Source organism: Amblyraja radiata, chromosome 12 (assembly GCF_010909765.2).
Source record: "Amblyraja radiata isolate CabotCenter1 chromosome 12, sAmbRad1.1.pri, whole genome shotgun sequence".
Classification (NCBI taxonomy): Eukaryota; Metazoa; Chordata; class Chondrichthyes; order Rajiformes; family Rajidae; genus Amblyraja; species Amblyraja radiata.
The window spans coordinates 42,923,303-42,936,801 of record NC_045967.1 but is presented as its reverse complement, the minus strand read 5'-3'; positions in this window follow the sequence as shown (position 1 = coordinate 42,936,801).

The window sequence follows — 13,499 nt, the reverse complement described above, 5'->3', positions numbered from 1 at the left end:
TAATTGGTTGGAGTAATCACATGGAGATACAGTACGTCAGGCACTAGTGGCTACACACTCGCAACAGACACATGGGCGTTTCCATGACAATGCAGATGTAGGTACATACTGAGATGTTTAGATTGTCAGGCCTGCCTAACAAATGCAGGAGGTAATATGGAGCATGGGGAAATCTGCCTTTATGCACTCACAGAGGGTTTGTATGTGGATGCAGATGTGAGACCCAGTGATATAGCAGTATGTGCTGCTGCAGAACTTCAGCAACTCATGTTCAAACCTGGTTATTAAACCTCCTATTTTCTAAATGAGGAGGAGCTGCGTTGTAATGCAACGCAAAGGGATCTAGGGGTATTAGTACATGAATCACTAAAAGTTAGTATGCAGGTGCAGCAAGCAATCAGGAAGGCCAATGGAGTTTTGGCCTTTATTGCTAGGGGGATTGAGTATAAAAACACGGAGGTCTTGCTGCAGCTGTACACAGTATTAGTGAGACCACATTTGGAATACTGTGTACAGTTCTGGGGTCCATACTTAAGAAAGGATGTACTAGCCCTGGAGGCAGTGCAGCGAAGGTTTACAAGATTAATTCCTGCAATGAGGGGATTGACATATGAGGAAAGGTTAAGTAGGCTGGAACTCTACTCTTTGGAGTTTAGAAGAATGAGAGGCGATCTCATTGAAACATATAAGATCGTGAGGGGCCTTGATCGGGTGGATGCACCGAGGATGTTCCCAATGATCGGGGAAACTAGAACTAGAGGACATAGTTGCAGAATAAGGGGGGGCTCTTGTAAAACTGAGATGAGGAAGAACTTCTTCACCCAGAGGGTGGTTAATTTATGGAATACACTGCCCCAGGGAGCAGTGGAAGCAGAAACTTTAAATATATTTAAGACTAAAATAGATGGTTTTTTAGCTGCCAAGGGGATAAGGGGCTACGGGGAGAGGGCAGGGATATGGACCTAGGTATGGTTAGTATAGTAAGACCTGAGTGATCTCCTGGACAAGTGTCGATCGCCTGGATTGGGGTCGGAGAGGAATTTCCCGGATTTTTTTCCCGAATTGGACCTGGGTTTTTATCCGGTTTTTTGCCTCCCCCAGGAGATCACGAGGTTCTTGGGGTGGAGAGGGGTGGAGAGGGGTGATAGCGGTATAAAGGGGAGGGTAGTGTCTTGTGTTCTGTGTCTTGTGTCTACTGTTTGTGGGTAAGTGTGTCTGTTTAGTGTTCAGCCATGAGCGAATGGCGGTGCGGGCTCGACGGACCTGGTGGTCTACTCTCGCACCTACTTTCTATGTTTCTATGTTGCTGTTTGTGTAGAGTTTGCATGTTCTCCTGCTGTCCATATAGGTTTCCTCCAAAAGGCAAGACAAGGAAACAGGTTACTCAACCCATTAAAGTTTCCTGCTATCTTCATTCAATCTTCTGCCCGTCAGAAACCAGCAGCACTGTGTCGCTAATGTTTTCAATGATTTAATAATAATAATTAATTCCTTCAATCTCAATCTATCAGTGTAATTTAATGGGAATGTTCTCTGTATGCACTCCATCAAAACTTTTCATTATTTTAAAGACCTCTATTAGATCACTTCTTGTGATTTAAAAAAATCCTTTCCTGATATTCATACTCTTGAGTTTCTGGTGTTGATCTTCACTGCATCTCCCTACTGCCTCAATATTGTTTTTGAAAAATGGCAACCGGCACTGTATTCTATCCTCTCATATTTTCTTATGAAGTAGAAGCAAGAGTCAAGAGATAGAGTCGAGGGGACTTCCGGTGGCGCTATGGAGTACGAGAGACTCGCGCCAACTAGCTCTGTGAAAAAAAACGAAAAAACGGGGGGAAAAGACAGATCCTACCTGCAGAAAACGGCACCGATTGTTTTGCAATAGGCCCGTGACGTCATCAGGTGCGCGACACCGGCAGTATGTCGACTCAGCATACTCCCCCCAAGACAAAAACCGGCAAGACTAAAGAGGTAGGCCCAACTGAAGCCTCGGCCTCAGGTTTAACAGCATCCCGAGAAGACATCTCAAAGAAGAAGAAAAAGACTGAGATGGAAGAATTAAAAACGTTTCTTAAGGAGGAACTTAAAAATCTTAGACAGAACTTTAAAGAGGAGCTGACATCTTTTAAAAAAGAAATTAAAGAACAAATTAAAGAAGATGTTACAGAGATTGTACACGAAGTCCTTGAAGACTGGAAATTAGATATGGAAAGAAATTTGACTCAAAATGTTGAAGAAGTAAATGAAAAACTGAATATGATGGAATCCAGATTTGATTCTAAACTTGAACCTATCTTCCAGACATTAAACCAACACCACAAGATTGTAAAAGGACTTGAGGAATTTGCTGAGACAAGCACCACAACTACAAAACAACTCATCACTGAGAACCAACGCCTATCAAAGTTATTGCGTCAAATAACCGAAAAATGTACAGACTTGGAGGGACGACAGAGGCGTCAGAACTTAAGAATCGTGGGCATCCAGGAAGGCAGAGAGGGGACTCGTGACCCCCGTGAATTTGCTGCAGATGTACTGAAAACAATTTTGAACCTGGACCAGGCGCCATTACTTGCCCGAGCGCACAGAGTGCCGAGACGTCCCCCAAAGGTGGGCGACCCTCCAAGAATAATGATAGTAAAGGTCCAATATGACCATGTATTGGATGACATGATGAGGAAAATTGTCAAAAGCAGAAATCTTGTATATGAAGGAGACAAGATTAGCGTATTCAGAGATTATCCTGTGGAAGTAGCTAAGAAAAGAGTATTGTTCACAGAAACAAGAAGAATACTGAAGAACATAAAGAATTTGAGATATGGACTGTTATACCCCGCAACACTAAGAGTTAGTTACGAAAATAAGGAACACTTCTTCATCAAGCACACAGAAGCATTTGAATTTGCCAAGAACATCGAGGACAAGGTCGAAGATTGAAAAATATTCAACACTCAACACCTACCTGGATACTGCTATCTCGCAGAGAAGATATGGAACTCTAAACTCTAAACTTTAAACCATTATATTTAAGAGTTGCCTAAAATTCGCAATAAGATTTGGGTAAATATCCTGCAACGGATATATAATACTTACATTTTAGTACTAACTTCTAACAACTTCTAACAACTATTAATAATTGTGAGGAAAGAGTTAACAGACATGGTTGATTTAGACTAGGGATAGAAATATAACTTAGAAAGAAATAAGATGTCAGCAGAAGCCAGACTGCTGGTAGAATAGAAAGTAACAATATAAAGAACAGAGAAATTCTAGATAATAGCAGCAAGTACAGATGGTGACATTTCAAGGATGAGAGTCAGAAGATAACCACAGTCAGACAAGAACATAACGGGACTGGGGGAAGGGGCATGAACTACTCTGTACTGCACTTGCTTGAAAATGTACTCACACCCACTATGACAAGATGCCTAATTTAAATGCACATGCGATGCATGATAGGGGAGGTGCCTTTGACGTTGGGTGGGCGTTCCACGACGTTCTCGTGGGAATCTGGGCTTTATGTTATGATTGGAAGAAGCTCAATGGGGAGAGATGAGAATGTGATAATAATGAAAAGAAATGTATAAAGATAGAAGACATCCCGATCCTCGGTGTGCCTCTAGGGGACATCAGTGGAGAGGCACCTATTCTGCAGAATATGAAATTAATAAAAACACTTCTTTGTCTGAATTTGTCTCAAGAGCATTTGTGATTTTTGAATCTCACAACTTGGGGGCTCGTCCGGGATCCAATACTCTAGACAGCTGACGGGAGTAGACGGACGAAGGGAAGGTGCACCCTGCTGAGTTCAGCGGTCTCAGACTCCTTGCTTGCTGTCAGCTGTTTAAGCAGTAGTATCCGGACCAAACAGAGACTCGGCAAAGAAGTGAGAGTGATAGGAGATCGCGAAAATCGAGTGATTCTGTGCAGGGACCCCGGTAAGAAACATTTACTATTATAGTATTACCTGGGCAATTTGATAAGAGATCGGAGAGGAATTCCGATCGAGAGAATGGGAAATGTAAATGAAAAACCTAAAAGGGAGGGGAAAGGCCGTAAGCCAAATCCCCGCATTCTGCCCCATAGTCCGTTGGGGCGAATGCTGAACCGCTGGGGGACAGGAAATGCCCAGGGGTTGGAGAAGACAACAATGATAAGGTATTGTTATTTTGAATGGCCAAAACACCCGATAAGAGGAGCGTCGGTCTGGTGGCCAGAGGATGGGTCAGATGAGGATTGGGTACAGCAGGCATTGAATGTATATGTGAAAAATAAACCCAATCCAATGATAGAAGAAACCATGTATGCCGCGGTATGGGAAACAGGATGTAATTTGTTGAAATTAAAAGAAGAGGTTGAACAGTTAAATCCCTCTGCACCCTCATGGAATTTACTGGAGAACCTAGCTCCTCCCTATGTACATCAATTACCCAAAGTAGCGCCGTCAATTCAACCCCCGCCCCCACTCGTGGCGACGGGAATGGAAGAGGTGACACCCGGGTCCGCTCTGGTGGTAAAGAGAAAGGTCAGGATAAAACAAGAATTTAATGATGATGTTACTGACAGTAATGATACCGATAGTGACCTACCGGACCCCAGGAGTGAGAAAGAAAAGGGAATAAAGAGACAGGAGGCGGTCGGGGTAGATGAATTAAATCCCCCGTCACCAGGAGAGGGAGTCAGAAGGTCAGACAGAGTAAAAAGATCGGTAAAAATTAGACCTCTAAGAGAGGTACCCATGGGAGGACCCCAAGGGGGAATGGGGTTTGTTAATGTCCCCTTAACTAGTACTGAAGTGAGGAATTTCAAGAGAGAAATGAAAAGCCTCCTAGAGGATCCTTTAGGTCTGGCAGAGCAGTTAGATCAATTCCTTGGGCCAAACACTTATACATGGGAGGAGTTGATGGCCATTATGGGGAATCTCTTCACATCAGAGGAGAGGCAAATGATTAGGGCAGCAGCAATGAAAAAGTGGGAACAGGAGAACCCTCCAGGGCAGCAGAATGCAGCGGCAGCAGATAAATTCCCAGTACAAGAGCCAGATTGGGACAAGGGAACAGAAGCAGGACGAAGGAATATGAAGGACCTGCGGGATATAATTATAAAAGGGATAAGAGAGGCAGTACCCAAAGGACAGAATTTCGAACGAGCATTTGAGAATGGACAGCAGAAAGATGAGGCCCCGACAGTGTTCCTTCAGAGATTCAGGAAGAACATGCAACAGTATTCTGGAATAGACCCGGACTCAGGGGCAGGACAACAATTGTTTAGGGCCAATTTCGTGACCAAATCCTGGCCTGATGTAAGGAAGAAATTAGAAAAGATGGATGACTGGAATGAGAAACCACTACCTCAGTTGCTTACAGAGGCCCAGAAAGTGTACGTGCGGAGAGATGAGATAAAACAGAAGGGGAAGGCAATGATTATGTTGCAGGCAGTAGAAAAACAGCAAATAAGGAACAGATAGAGACAGGAAAGTTCCTGAGACAGGATGATAAGGGAGTTAACCCGAAAGTAGCAGATAAGAAGACGGCAGAGGCCGAGAAAGGGGGATGTGATAGAAGACGACAAAGGTCGGGGACAACAGTGCAGGCAGGGAGAAAATATAAATTGAATAATCTATTTGAAGGAAGAATGAAACGAAGTGATTTGTTTGAAAACCGGTTTGGAACAAATGGTTGAAATGAGCAAGTTGTAAAATTGAACACAGACGCTCCCATGGCGGAGGTGGGAATTCCCACTGTGTTTGGGCCATGGGGGATTGCGAACAAGCTGCAAAAATGAACTCTTTGTATCCTGGTAACCTGAAAAAGAGAAGTTGTAAAAATCGTTTCTTGATGTTCTTTTAGATTTCTTGTCAGTAAAGTTAACTGGAAATAAGTTAATTGATGAAACATGACCAGCTTTTATGTTGTTTTATGGTAGACATACAAGTTGAGAAACACAGACAGAGAGAGAGAGAGGGAGACAGACACAGTACGAGAAAGACAGTACCCCATTTCAACCGAGGGACGAAAAGGCTTACAACCAATCATTGAGAATTTATTAGAGGACGGGTTATTGGAACCATGTATGTCCCCCTACAATACTCCGATCCTACCAGTCAGAAAGACCGGCGGGACGTTTAGACTCGTACAGGACTTGAGGGAACTGAACAAGGTGGTCCAAGCCCGACACCCGGTAGTGCCTAACCCTTACACCATCATGGGACGGATACCCCCAAGCCACAAATGGTTTAGTGTGGTAGATTTAAAGGATGCCTTCTGGAGCTGTCCGCTGGCAAAAGAGAGTAGAGACTTATTCGCCTTTGAGTGGGAAAACCTAAAAACCGGGTGAAAGCAACAATTCCGGTGGGCGGTGCTCCCTCAAGGTTTTACAGAATCACCAAATTTATTCGGCCAAATTTTAGAGCAGGTATTGGAGGATTTCCCAGGACACGGGGAAACGCAACTATTACAGTATGTGGATGACCTCCTTTTGTCAGGAGAGGGAGAAGATGAAGTAAGGGACGCCACAATAAGCCTGTTAAACTTCTTGGGAAGGAAGGGGTTAAGAGTGTCCCGTAACAAGCTTCAATTTGTGAAACAAAAGGTAAAATATCTGGGACATCTGATAAGTGGAGGAAAGAGAAGAATCAACCCTGAAAGGATAGCTGGGATCACGGGAGTACCACTACCAAAGAATAAGAAAGAGATCCGAAAATTCCTGGGATTGATAGGATACTGTCGACTGTGGATAGATGGATCCTCCAGGTGCATAGATGGAAAAAGACATAGTGGGTACGGTATAGTGAACGGGGAAACGATGGAGGAAATTGAAAGCGGCAGGCTGCCTGGTAGTTGGTCAGCTCAATCTTGTGAATTATATGCATTAATGAGAGCTTTAGAATTATTGGAGGGGAAGGAAGGGACAGTATATACCGATTCAAAATACGCTTTTGGAGTAGTACACACCTTTGGGAAGATCTGGAAAGAGCGAGGAATGATAACAACTCGAGGTAAAGAATTAGCGCATGAGCAATTGGTAGGACAGACACTGGAAGCCTTGCAAAAACCAGAACGAATAGCCATAGCACATGTGGCAGGGCATCAGAAGGGTAACATCCTGGAGGCCAGAGGAAATAGGGCAGTGGATGAGGTTGCAAAAAGAGCAGCCACAGAACAGATGGTAGAAATGAAGTCACAAATACCTTTAAGGGAACCAGAGGAAAAGATACCTATTTTTAGTGAGAAAGAACAGGAAAACATGAAAGAAATGGGGGCTCAGCGTACTTCAAATGGGAAAATGGTGGACACCAAAGGGGAACACAAGCCCTCTGTGACACCCTCCTCAGAACCTACGCTTGCTGTGGGATGTTTACCATGGCCAAACAAGTCATAAGGGGCTGTGTAATATGTCAGCGAATTAATAAGAAAATCATGAGAGCAGTCCCAGGAGGAGGACAACCATTAGCAGTTAGGCCCTTCCAAAGAATACAGATAGATTTTACCGAGCTGCCCCGGGTACGAACATGGAAGTACCTGTTAGTGGTAGTGGACCATTTCACCAGATGGGTAGAGGCATTCCCCACGGCAACTGCCACCTCACAGGCGGTAGCCAAGATATTATTAGAACAAATTATACCCAGATATGGGATTGTGGAAACAATAGACTCAGATAGAGGGACCCATTTTGCCTCCAAAACACATGAAATGATATGTGAAGCACTGGGAATAGAATGGAAATTGCATACACCATGGCATCCCCAGAGCTCAGGAAAGGTGGAAAGAATGAATGGCACCTTAAAGACCCAAATCACCAAGTTGATAGAGGAAACGGGACTCCCCTGGACTAAGTGCCTCCCGATAGCCCTGTTGAGAATCCGAACAGCACCTCGAAAAGACATAGGGATATCACCATATGAAATGTTATTCGGGCTCCCATACTTAGGGAAGATAGAAGGAGTCCCAACAATACTAGGGAACGATGTGTTCCTGAGGAACTATTTACTGGCAGTGTCCCAATCTCTTGCAGAACTAAAAATTAAAGGATTGCTGGCCCAGAGCCCACCACTGGACTTTCCGATTCACTCAGTCAAGGCTGGAGACTGGGTATTAATAAAAACGTGGAAAGAAGAAAAGCTGTAACCTAAATGGACTGGACCCTACCTGGTGTTACTAATCACCGAGAAAGCAGTACGAACAAAAGAGAAAGGGTGGACACACGCAAGTCGAGTTAAGGGTCCTGTGGAGGCCCCACCAGACGATATCAGCCCGTGGACTGTGCGCAAAGGAGAGGAACCATTGACTTTAACATTTACCAAGAACCCGCAGGAAAAATGAAGATTTCGTGTTGGTGGGTCGTGTGTTGGGTGGTTACCCAACTTGTAAGTAATGTAACATGCATAAAAATCACAATACCACAGAATAGAAGGTCCACCACCATCCCATTTAATGTATGTAAAGGAAAATGGTGGTGCGGCTATAGAATGTATGTATGCACCCATCCCTGTAAAGATTGGCACGCGGTGTTTACTTCATCAAAATATGGGTGGCATCGGACCACCTATCAAACTGATAGGTGGAGAGTATATCAAAACCCGAACGAGAAATTGCCAGGACGCGTATATGTGAGCATACAGAGTGTCCAAATACAGGAAAGTGGTAGATATTGAATATGTGCAGATAAAACAGGGAAGGACGCATGTCTGAAGTTTGAGATAGAAGTAAAATGAGATGGGAAGATGGGAAGATACGAGGATAGGGGAGAGGTGTTCAAGATAGATGACAGTCAGAATAGGGATCCCGGGGCAACACCAGCACCACCAGTAGTCAGCAATGTCACCAGGGAAAATGAGTCTAAGGATCTGAAGATAATGATAGTAGCAGGAGAAACAGGATTAAGGCAGTTATATAAGAAAGGAATACCAACAGGGGGAAAAGGAGCCAACACCTGGCTTGCCTGGATGATGTACACAGCCAGAAGTATGCAACAAACCAATTGTTACGCCTGCGCCGGAGCTAGGCCTCAGCTGGTCCCAGTACCGTTTCCCCTGAATTGGGATAGAACACCTAGGGCTATGACATGTATACTACAGCTATTCACGAATCCCCTCTTACCAAAGAATGTAATATGCCAGAGTTATCTTTACTTATTTCCGGCCAGCTACAACAATACGAAGGGCCGAAGGGAAGACCCTCGACCTCCTCCATTTACCATTCCTTTTGGGGAGGAGGGGTTTGAGTGCTATACAAGAAATAACCCAGAGGGACAGGACATGGGGGAGGTGCTCAACTGCAATAAGACGTATAATATAATGGCTGAAGAACAGGGGACGCTGTTCAATAGCTCCTGGCTGAAAAAGCAGATAGTCAGTAGAGCCGATGTCTGGTGGTGGTGCGGGGAGAATACCCTGTGGCCCCGGTTGCCAGGGTCATGGACGGGAACCTGTACCCTCATACAACTGATGATGCCCTTCACCATAGCAGTAGAACATGCTGTAGAACTCGATAAAGGAAGCCGACGACAAAAGAGAAAGGTGAGAGGATCATTCGACACACACATCTATATAGATGCGATAGGGGTGCCAAGAGGGGTACCCGATGAATTTAAAGCCAGAAATCAGATAGCTGCGGGCTTTGAGTCCATACTCTTCTGGTGGTCCACAATTAATAAAAATGTGGACTGGATCAACTACTTATACTACAATCAACAACGCTTTATAAATTACACTCGAGATGCAGTTGAAGGATTAGCGGAACAACTGACAGCTACCAGCCAAATGGCCTGGCAAAATCGCATGGCCTTGGACATGCTACTGGCTGAGAAGGGAGGGGTGTGTGTAATGTTTGGCGAACAATGTTGCACATTCATCCCCAACAACACTGCTCCGGATGGGTCAGTATCAAGAGCCCTAGCAGGCCTCACCTCTCTGTCTATCGAATTGGCTGAGAACTCTGGAGTAGACACCTCCTGGACCGGGTTTCTAGACTCCTGGTTTGGGAAATGGAAGCACATCTTTACATCTGCCCTGACATCAGTAATAGTCATGGTAGGGTTATTGTGTTTGTTCGGATGTTGTATCATTCCCTGCGTACGGGGATTGGCTCAGCGATTGATAGAAACAGCCCTGACGAAGAACAGTGCTGCCACCATAATGGCCTTCAGAAAACAGTATGACCAACGAGAGGAGGATAGGGAGGTGAAGAATCTTCTGCTAGCATTAGAAAAGGAGGAGATAGTATAAATCAAGGGTGCGTAGCAAAAAGAAAAGAATGGATTGTGAGGAAAGAGTTAACAGACATGGTTGATTTAGACTAGGGATAGAAATATAACTTAGAAAGAAATAAGATGTCAGCAGAAGCCAGACTGCTGGTAGAATAGAAAGTAACAATATAAAGAACAGAGAGAAATTCTAGATAATAGCAGCAAGTACAGATGGTGACATTTCAAGGATGAGAGTCAGAAGATAACCACAGTCAGACAAGAACATAACGGGACTGGGGGAAGGGGCATGAACTACTCTGTACTGCACTTGCTTGAAAATGTACTCACACCCACTATGACAAGATGCCTAATTTAAATGCACATGCGATGCATGATAGGGGAGGTGCCTTTGACGTTGGGTGGGCGTTCCACGACGTTCTCGTGGGAATCTGGGCTTTATGTTATGATTGGAAGAAGCTCAATGGGGAGAGATGAGAATGTGATAATAATGAAAAGAAATGTATAAAGATAGAAGACATCCCGATCCTCGGTGTGCCTCTAGGGGACATCAGTGGAGAGGCACCTATTCTGCAGAATATGAAATTAATAACAACACATCTTTGTCTGAATTTGTCTCAAGAGCATTTGTGATTTTTGAATCTCACAATAATCATGAATACTAACTAACACTAATTATTGATAATTAGATGATTTAGATTATTTAAGAATTAACTAAAAGTATGAAACATAAGTAAAGTGTGATTCAGATATCTTACAATGAAAAATGTATGGTGGCTCTCTCTGTGATGTTTTTGTTTTTGATTATTCTTTTATAAATGTTTATATTATACAAAACTAACATTTCAATTTGAGACTACTAATTAATTAATGGAATATAATCATTATTTCCCCCCCCCCCCACAAATTGTTTGCATCGAATTGGAAACTTTCCTTTCAAGGAAAGTACGGAGCTAGTATTTTTATTAACCAAAAGCTACGGAAGTCCATAGATGCTTAGCCACATTAGGGTGGCTATCACTAACTGCACTAATTGTAGTTGTAGTTGCTTTTTCTTTTTACTTTCCACACTTTACTAATCCAATTTGCTATTACTTTTTTTATTTTATATCATATTATATTTTGTATTTGGAATGGAATTGCATATTTTACTTAAGGAGATATGTTCGGATGGAAAACTGACGTGACCTAAAATTCATCTACCTGATGTTCGAGTATAAGGTGGGGGTGAGTGTGCTGAATCATCTGCTCTACCACTTAATCACAAGATGCAAGACATGAATATAAAAATTGGGGGTGAGGGAATTAAATTCTGTAGTTGGAATGTTAAGGGAATTAATGAACCTATCAAGAGAGGCAAAGTGTTAGCCCATTTAAAATCATTGAAAACAGATATAATATTTCTCCAGGAGACACATCTTAAAAAGGAAGCACAACACAGATTGAAAGCAAAATGGATTGCTAAAGCATACCACTCTTCATTCTCACATAAATCTAGAGGTGTTGCAATATTAATTCGTAAAGGTATACCCTTTAAACATATATCAACGATAGAAGACACTGAAGGCAGATATATTGTAATAATAGGGGAATTATACTTAAAAAAGGTGACTCTCCTCAATGTGTATGGGCCAAATTTTGATAGCCCACTGTTTTTTAAGAGAATTCTTAACAATATCCCGGAATGTACACAACAAAACTTAATAATCGGTGGAGATTTAAATTGTACATTGGATGCCTGTTTGGATAGATCATCAACTCAAAGAAAACTAAAATCTCGATCAAGTGAATTTTTAAATTCATACATTAATACTACTAATATTAAGGACGTATGGAGAATTGAAAATCCATCGGGCCGAGAATATTCATTTTACTCACCAGTACATAAAACTTACTCAAGGATAGACTATTTTTTAGTAGATTCAAAACTTATCCCATTTACCTATAACTCGCAATATCATAACATCATAATCTCAGACCACGCTCCACTAACATTTATGATCAAACTAAACGGAATGGTAGAGACACAGTCACAATGGAGATTTAATCCCCAAATCTTAAAAGATAAGTTATGTAATGAATACCTAATAAAACAGATTAAAATGTTTTTTGAGGCTAACGATAGCCCTGAAAGCTCTGCTTCCCTTCTTTGGGAAACATTTAAAGCATTTGTACGTGGAGCATTAATTTCTTTGCAATCATTTTTTAATAAAGAGAATAGGGCCAAACAACAGAAACTGGAAATGGAAATAAAGCAATTAGACACAGAAAATGCAGCAGCACCATCCATGATAAAACACAATAGAATTGCAGTACTGAAATATAAATTAAACAAGATATATTCAGACCAAGTTATAAAACCTTATCAACATACAAAACAATTAAATTTTGAATTTGGTGGTAAACCACAAAAACTACTAGCGCGTCAACTTCGTAAATTGGATGGGGAAAAAACAATATACAAAATTAGAACAGACAAGGGAGAAACATTAATGGCCGGTTCTCACGGTGCGACCTGACGCAAGATGTCACAAGAGTGAAGTGGTCGTGGTCCAGCACGAGTTCCGCACAATTCCGTAGATAAAGAGTTCCCACGGTACTTGGCAATTCTGTCATTTGTGCGAGTGACTTGTCCGTCTCCCGATCTTTCCCGTTAATCGTGAATGAACATCGTGGACTGTAGTGTAGTTAATCACGTGGCACAAATGATGTCACTTTTTTTCACACACTATATAAATATCCTCCATTCGTAGAATTGGCTCATTTGCAGACATGCCTATACAAAGTTGGTTCGAGTACAGGCTGGTTGTTATTTTCATTGACGCGCTGTATGCATTAGCGCAACATGTGCATCGAAAACGCTTGCGTGAAGGCAGAAGGGTGAGATTAATTAAAAAGAGAATTAAGAGGAAGTCTCACTGGGTTAAGCCCATGTTTCAACGGAGACCTCAATTTGGACAATATGAGCAACTGCTTAATGTGCTGTGCGAAGAGGATAAAAGTGCATTCAAAAACTTTGTCAGAATTTCACCCGAGCTCTTTAATGAGTTAAAGAATAATTTGGGACCTCTGCTGAAGAAGACTGACACTGTAATGAGAAAGGCACTGGAACCAGGGTTGCGCATAGCAATCACCCTCCGCTACTTGGCCTCAGGCGATTCTTATAAAAGTCTATCTTACAACTTTCTTGTCGCCACCAACAGCATCTGTGGTATTGTCCGAGAAACCTGTGAGGCGATCATCCAATTTTATTCAGCTGAAGTGATGGAATGCCCCAGTACACCAGATGC